At 28.1% G+C, this 8,250-nt stretch overlaps 1 long non-coding RNA gene across 2 annotated transcripts in view; it reads right to left on the bottom strand.

Moving 5' to 3' along the window:
- LOC106686977 (uncharacterized) overlaps positions 1-7,917 on the bottom strand; it is a 111,799-nt gene extending 103,882 nt beyond the window's left edge. The window contains exons 1-2 of one of the 2 annotated variants that reach the window (XR_001344100.2): positions 7,834-7,906; positions 5,752-5,780 (exon numbers count right to left, since the gene is read on the bottom strand). This is a non-coding gene — a long non-coding RNA (uncharacterized lncRNA). Of the gene's footprint in view, positions 1-5,751; positions 5,781-7,833 lie in introns of both variants that reach the window. The other variant, XR_010842750.1, reaches the window with a different exon arrangement.
- Positions 7,918-8,250: the final 333 nt, after the last annotated feature.

Genomic DNA, 8,250 nt, shown 5'->3' on the forward strand with positions numbered 1-8,250 from the left:
ATAAATAGGATAATATACAGAACATGAACGAACGAATATTATCCTAAAGGGCCGAAGTTCATTATAATTTATTATTGCTGTTCTTTGAAATAAAAAGAAAAACTGTACAACTATCCAATGAGAGTTGGATACTAGCGCATCCCGAAGTATAAAATACAGTAATATATCACAAAATAATTAATTTGATAAAGTTACGAAGGTCTTTTTTCGTTTGTATTTTCACCAATAACTTCTATAGGATGCATCCTTATGAAAAAGTTAAGGTATAACAAACATCATTAAATTCTACATCGAATGACTACCATAACTTATTAATTAGGTCAAATACTATGCCCGAAACCACAAACCTTCGTAAACCATAAAACGAAATTTATTTTCAAATTTTGCCTAAAACTGAGGTACAGAATCCAAATTAATCACGGAAACGCATTCCTGGAAGTTCTAAACCATTTCTAAGCAGCTGATTAGTTCGATAAAGCAAAACATTAAAAATTTTAGTTTCTCTCGGTTTTCTACCTCTTTCTCCTAAATGGAGGGACCAAGGAGATGTTACATAAAAACAAATTAAAGAAGATTAAATAATGCGTCGAGTAAGTGCCATAATCTAATAATTTGGCCAAGTGATATACGTACGATTTGTTTTTGTTTCTTTTAAGGCAAGGCAGCGAAGATGATGTTTGCCTAGTTATCTCTAGGTGACCAACCTATCCTATGCATGGTGGGGGGGTCAAGTTTTCATTATGTGGGGCCGCCACTTAATGAAAAAGGCAACGCCCCCAGGCTGGATTCAAACCGGCGCTGCCCGCAGATCTCAGAACGATAGACCTAACCTAACCGTCTGAGCTACGGACGCCCCATAGTAAGATTACCTATTCCGGTTGTTCATTCGGCTCCAATAGCCCTGGCCTATTGAAGTGTATACACAACAGGTGGTTTTAAACTATTCCACCTCACTGAAGTATTATTTCATTGTACTCGTTCGGGTCATTATTTAATGCTCATTAATTTTTAGAAAAAAAAAATAATGGTATAAATTAATATTCCATTAGATTACTATCTATTACTAATTTTAGTTTGGCCCACTAATTATAGCGATTTGTTAGAAATAGGTACAAACCGAGATGCTTCTTTAAGAAATCACAACCTAGCTGTAGCTTATAGCTCTCACTGTAAAAAAAAAATCTGGATTTTTTATCTCTTTTTAGTAATTTGATTATATTAATTTTTTTAATTGTTGAGGTGACAAAAAATCTTCTTAATTGAACATTAACTATTCTATATTTTGCTTGCACAACGTTTAGTGACAATTATCCCATACTCATACACCACTACTTCCTAAAATTGTAACAATTAAGTTATTCTTATCAACAATTTGTATGTATGTTTTAGGTGTATATTTAAAATTCTTGTAATCATATTTACCACAAAGTTCTCATTTTTTTCAATTTCTATTTTTAAATCATGTCATCTATACACTTATAGATTAAAATTGTTTTATAGCTACATTATTTAAATTATTATCTTTCACTAGTAGTGCATTCATCTACCTCTAAAAAAATTAATTTTTGAACCTTTGATTTTATTTATAAAAATAAAAATGATTGGATTCTCGGGGTCGCTAAATCGAAGTTGAGTATCGATTTTTATTGACAATATTCAAATTCAGGAAATCAAATATACGTTTAAATCTTTTAGCTTAGTTATTGACTTTGTTGTCGATTTTAATTAATTGGAAAATGAAAATGTTTGGTAAAATACAGAATTTCTCCAATCGGAAATGTCAATAAGATGTTTAGAGTTTAATAGAATAATTTAATATTTTAAATACTCCATTATAAATAACACCTATCTTAATTTTCCAAAATCATAAAATTGTTGTAGCTTTAAAAAATTTAAGCTTTACAGTATTTATGATAAGATCAAAAACATTAGCTTCCACTTAATCTGACGTACTTTAATAAAGATTGTTTAATTTTATGTGTTCGAGCTTTGGTGCTCCACAAAACTTTCGAATTCCTCTCGTATCCAATCCAAAATACTTCATAAAATCCTCAATGCTCCTTACTTCGTCACAAATAAAATCCTCCTTAAAGACCTTAATGATCTATTTGTCACCGATCGAGCTCGAACCAGATATCAATCCTTCCATTATTAACTCCCTAATGACCTAAGACAATCTGAAAAGAAGATAGTCTCGAGACCTTCTAATGTAGAAAAGTATTAAAGTGCTACCAATGGGTAGTTTCTCTACGTGCCTGTATCACTTATAAAACATTTAACACAAAAATTTAATTTATGTATTTTTATGCAAATACAGTTGTAAATGTCATTTAATAAATTTTTAAAAAAAAAATGTGTATTTTTGCACAAATATGATAAGCATTAAGCAAGTTTATTTTTATTCAAACAACTTTAGATAAGCTTTACATACTAACATTAATGTTATGAATAACCCATTAGTGTAGATTATTATACGCTTTAAACACAATTTTGCACATTTTGTGGTTTTATTGCACGATTTTGGGTCCTTTACTATATCTTTTTCGTTTTTTTACGGCACAAAAATCCGGTCTTTACTTATAAGCATGTTGAACCAAGTATTCTGAAATCTTTTGAGTACCATTGCATAAATATTCAATTCTAGTAAAATTATTAAAATGCGTGATCTATTAGATAATTATTACTGCACTGTTACCAATTAATGAATTATTTGAATATCTCTGCAGGGCCATCTTTACTTAAATAATTTACTTGATGGTGTGAACTTTGTACGCGTTTCCCGAGTTGATTTTAATCAAGGCTTTGATAAATGTAAAGATTTTTTTTTTTTAATTTCCTCTCCTCCAAACGGTCTCATAGTAATTGAAAATGAACAAACCCGCGGCTATTTCTGGGAGTGAATTCATTACCGACAGAAGCGTGAGTGTATTTCCACTCGGGATCTTTAAAATAAAAAAAACGACAAAAAAACAGGAGCGAAACCCTTCCTTATAAACATAAAACAAATTAGGGGAAGGAATGAGAGTACCCCTCAAGTGTTTCGGAATAAAGTGGGGGGGGGGCGAGCATTGAACTGGCCTCCTCGTTAGATGCTCTCTAGATTTTACAGGAATTTAGGAGGGTCTCTTAGCGCTCGGCTAAATCTCGGCTTTAGACCTTAACGTTTTCAGTAAACTTAGAGCCCTGTTTGTCGAATAAACACTGGATTCGAGAGCGCTTTCAACAGTTCTCGGAATCTCTTCATAAAAGTTCCCTCCGAAATTTATAACTCCAACAGAAAAGTAAAGCTGAACTGAGAAGAACAACGAGCAATTTTTCCAAGTACTTCTAAATCTTTAAAAAGGAAAAAAACAAGAAAATATTAATTTAAAATAGTTTAGAGGCAAAATGATTTCAGATTATATAACTTTCCAACTCTTACTCTTCAACAACAAAAAACAATACGAAGCCACGTATTATGCTCGAAAATTTAAATACAATAACTCAGATATTTGAGAAACACCTCATTTCTAACAAAGTTAATTTCGGGTTACCATTTTTAAACATGAACAACTTATACCTATAATAACAGAAACTACATAAAATGTTATTCGATGGGAGTAGAATCTTCGACATCCTACTGCATAACAAAAAAAGATAGAGTGAGGTAAAAAAAAAAAAAAAAAAAAAACCTAAATGTCTTATGTGGACTATAAATAATATTCATAGTTTACTTTATTTTAATTTCCCATAAGTAGCACTTCAATACAATTTCTAAATTAAAAGATCTTTTCAGAAGCCTAACAGGATTCTCGAGGAATAGGTTCTGAGGATACGAGATATCAAAGAGGAAGCAATGTCAGAAAATAGTGGGTTGATGTGATCTGGGAGTTTATTTCAGAAGGTTGGACATTTATTTCAGACCAAATAGGCTACATATGAGACATTAAAGTCATTATGGATGATTTTTTTTATGACATAATAAGGAATGTTAAGGATTTTACGGAGTGCTTTGGATATCTTTATATTTTAGTTACGAGAGGAATTATGGTTTATTGGATCAAAAGCCAATTGTACATTGAGAAATACACATAAGCAGTAATAAATTTTATATATGTATTATATATTATATATATGTTACAATAATGTTTTTGCAACAATCCAACTCACAGCAATTAGCACATTTTAGAATTTTTCATTCTTTCTCAAAAAGAAAAAATTGAGGTTAGTAAATGTTAAAATAAATAGAAATGTATAAAATATTTTATTAGTACATCATAAAATTAAAAAAAAAAACGGAAGCAAATAAACCAAAAGCCTTACTTAAGACTTTGTTATTTCATTTTTTAAATCGTATTAGATTGAGTAAACTACTTGACTTCAAAAAGTTTGGAGTAGAGCGATAATATTCTGACTTCCCACTACTGACAGTAATAGCCTATTACTTAGACTATTATAATATCAATAATATTCTATTATTGCTGACAATTAAGCATCACAGTTGCTATTTATAGTACAAGAGCCGGGAAGAAAAAAAGGCAGTTATCTAACCCCCATTTTTAATTACTTTAATGAAAACTATGTATAATCACTTGTAAAAACTGATGAGTCTGCCAAGTACAGGTAAGGGGAATAAAAAATGGCAGCTGTTTCAACCCCTTAAAAAACATTAATTTTTCATTCGGAGCTCTTAAAAACTACCAACACTCGAAAATCTAAAAGAACATTATTTAAAGAAGAGTAAATTTGCTAGAATATGAGCCATAATAGAGCTATTTTCGTCTAATAGTTCTCGAGATATACCCTTTTAAAAAGCAACATTTCATAAAAATGTACTGAAATATCAGTAGTTAGTGAATCTATTTTGAGAAATTTATATCTCAATAACCATTCGATGCACAGATGTCTATTAGCACGCAAATTAAAGTTAGTTTAATGTAGTATAAAGTAGTTTATGACCTTTACCATCGTTGAAATAGTTGTTTTCATGATATTTGCTATAATAAATTGATTTATAGTTGTTTGTATCGTACGTACAGATCTACGTCTGCTAGTGCTCAAATTTAAACTTAAAAACTTATTTTAACGCCAGTTAAACTTTCTACAAAATAGTTAATTATTTTATCTAAATCGTATTAGATTGACTAAACTACTTGACTACTAAAAGTTTAGGGTAAAGCGAAAATATTCTGACTTCCCACTGCGGACAGTAATAGTCTAATAGTAAGACTATTAGAATATCATTAATATTCTATTATTGCTGACAATTAAGCACAGTTGCTATTAAGCCATTACTGTTACAAAACCAGTTAACTACATACCAATAAATTTTATTAAAAACAACTTCATATTAGGATATTAAATTTCATTTTACTTAAACTACTTTTCTTGAAACGTATTTTTAATTTTATTGAAGCTGATAAACAAGTATATAGAATGGATTTTCTAATCTGCAACACGTAAAGTGGTTATTTAAAAAAAATCGGCAAAAATCAAGGTGAGACGTTATCCTATTACCCTCGTTTGGCCGATATTTGTATAATGGATCTAACCCCTGTGCGTCAGTGTGGTATCAAATATTTGACTTCCTGTTTTTCCGTTATCCGTTATTTCGCATTTCTTCCTGGTTGTTATCTGTTTTACCTAGCGTCCAATAACGACCAGAGATTAGAGGTAGATTATACTAATTTATGATAAAATCCTAGTCCATCATTAAACATAATATAATAAAGTGTCATTGTATAAAATAAAATTAAAAAAAAAAATCCATACCAATTCTGGTTTTGTTGGAAGTTACTCACCTAAAACAAATAGAAACAATATATAATTACTAATAAATTGCAAAAATGGCCGATGATAATTATTCAAATAACATCAAAAGTTAATGATTTGTTTAATAATATGTATTTTCAAGATCTTTAGAAACTCAACTTCTTCAAAATCAATATATTTTTTATTTTCATACATTGATATATGAAATTCAGTTTTTTTTTCCTTCTTCAAGATCATACATATCAAGTTCATGTTTTCATCATTCATCATGATATGTTATATCATGATATCATCATCATAACATATTAATGAAGTCTTAATTAAAAAAAAATGAAATAAAAAATATACTTATTGATAAAATATAGTAGTTTGTTTAGAAATTATTATTTTTTAAATAGACTTACGAAAAAATTTGGAAAAAAATTATTTTAGATAAATAATAAATTATCTTAGTTCCTTATTTGTGTAAAACGAATAATTTACTTATTTTTTATAAATTACGATCCAGTCGAGTACGGATAGAACATTTTAGAAGTATTTATTAATTTATTATAATTGTTTTTCCCTCGGTGCAAGAGTATTTTTTTTTTTTAAATCGACTTACTGATATCAATGCATTGTTATAATGCAAAAAAAAAAATGTTAATGCTATTTATTGAATTTATTTTTTTTTAATTCTTACTTCCCAGGAACATGCTGACTTTCAATCTGAATTCATGTACACCAATAAGAATCCATGAATAATGTTTATTGAATAATTGGTATATATAAATCCATGAATGGTATGTAATATATGAAAAATTAAGTAATTGGCAATTACCTTATTAAAAAGATGATTTCCTCTATCTCATCATAATAAAAAAAATAACTTACTTGAGAAAGAAACAATAAAAAATACTTCCTCATTTTTACAAAGAAATATTGTAAATTATGAATGCGATATACTTTGCCTAACAGATGTGCAATATCAATGTAGGTAATTTATTTTTATTAATTTTTTTATTTTTGTTAGATTATTTATTAATTTATTTATTTCCTCAAAATCATATTTTTTTTTTTAAATCAAAATAGTACATATACTCTTGATTTCATTCATGTCGTATTTCATTGCTGTATTGGAGAGTGAATTTAATGAATAAATAATTCTTAGCTGTTGTAGTGCAAGGTAAGTAATTTAAAATAATGCTTATATAAATATATATGCTTATATATACATACATAAAGCATGATATTTTAGTGAAAATACCGTTAACAGTTTTAAAGATTGAACACAAGGGCAATATAATCATTTTTAATCTTTGATATCTGTAGCAGTCCATTACGAATTAAGCCAATTTTGTTCTATTGGAACTTTTTCCCCTTTAGTATTTTACGGCCGTTTGCATTTCGTTCAATCCTATCATTAATTCTAATTATTAATTGTTTGTTATTATACAATTTTTCTATTGTTACCAATGATGGATAGAATATAACTTTGCGTTATTTTACAACTATATTTTAGTAGAAAATGAAATGAAAAAATCAAAAGATAGTTCCATTACAATGTTCAACAAAATAATAATCAAATCTATCATGAAATTTATCAATTTTTATTTAAACTATTATATTAAATTTGATGTTATAATACATTCATTTTTATTATTTTATAAGTAATTTCTTTTAATTAAAAAAATTGAAACATTAAGAATGAGGCCAATAATTTTTTTTATTAAGAATAAGTAGTCAAATTGTTTTTTTGATGTTTGAGAATTCGGGGTCGAACCATTGATAAATTCGAATATTAGTTATCTGTATAAGTATCTTTTCTTTGTCATGAATAACTTTGATTAAATAAATCTCCAATAAATAATTATAGTAATTATATAAGTAATAAGTAAATATAGTAACAGTGTTTATTTCCTAACTATTTTCAATTGATATTCATGACTGAAAAGATTACATAGTATTCTATCAAATCATAAATAATTTATTGATTCGTTTAGTATAAATCGTTTTAAACTAACCTTACAAATCATAAAATATAAATAAATAGTATCTTTCAAATAAAGGATCAAATTTATACATGCCAGTTGATCTACGTACACACAAACAAACACGAATCACATTCACCTTAGAAGTCAGGAGTTAGTGGTAGAGAAGACGGTCCCCTACTGACGGTGTCTCGTGATGGAAGTAGGAGGGGGAATCTCGGGGTTGAGGTGGGGGTTGTTAGTTTTTTCTTTTTATAAATTAATTTATAAATAATGATAGTTCATAGCAAAAAAAGATTATAATTAAACAACCACTTTATAATTGAGATATTTTTGAAAGATTCTAAAACAAAAGATTTAAATATTATTAAGTCACAGTCACAACTAATCGGGTGATATTGCATAAATTAGGGCATCTATAGGACTACAGTATCATAGTTAAAATATTAAATAGATTGAAATCATGTTGAGATAACATTTGGCTTTCTTGTATTCAATACAATGTTTTAACGTTTTATTTTTTGAGATT

This window comes from Halyomorpha halys, unplaced genomic scaffold (assembly GCF_000696795.3).
Source record: "Halyomorpha halys isolate HHAL.00 unplaced genomic scaffold, Hhal_1.1 Scaffold901.1, whole genome shotgun sequence".
NCBI classification, from domain to species: Eukaryota; Metazoa; Arthropoda; class Insecta; order Hemiptera; family Pentatomidae; genus Halyomorpha; species Halyomorpha halys.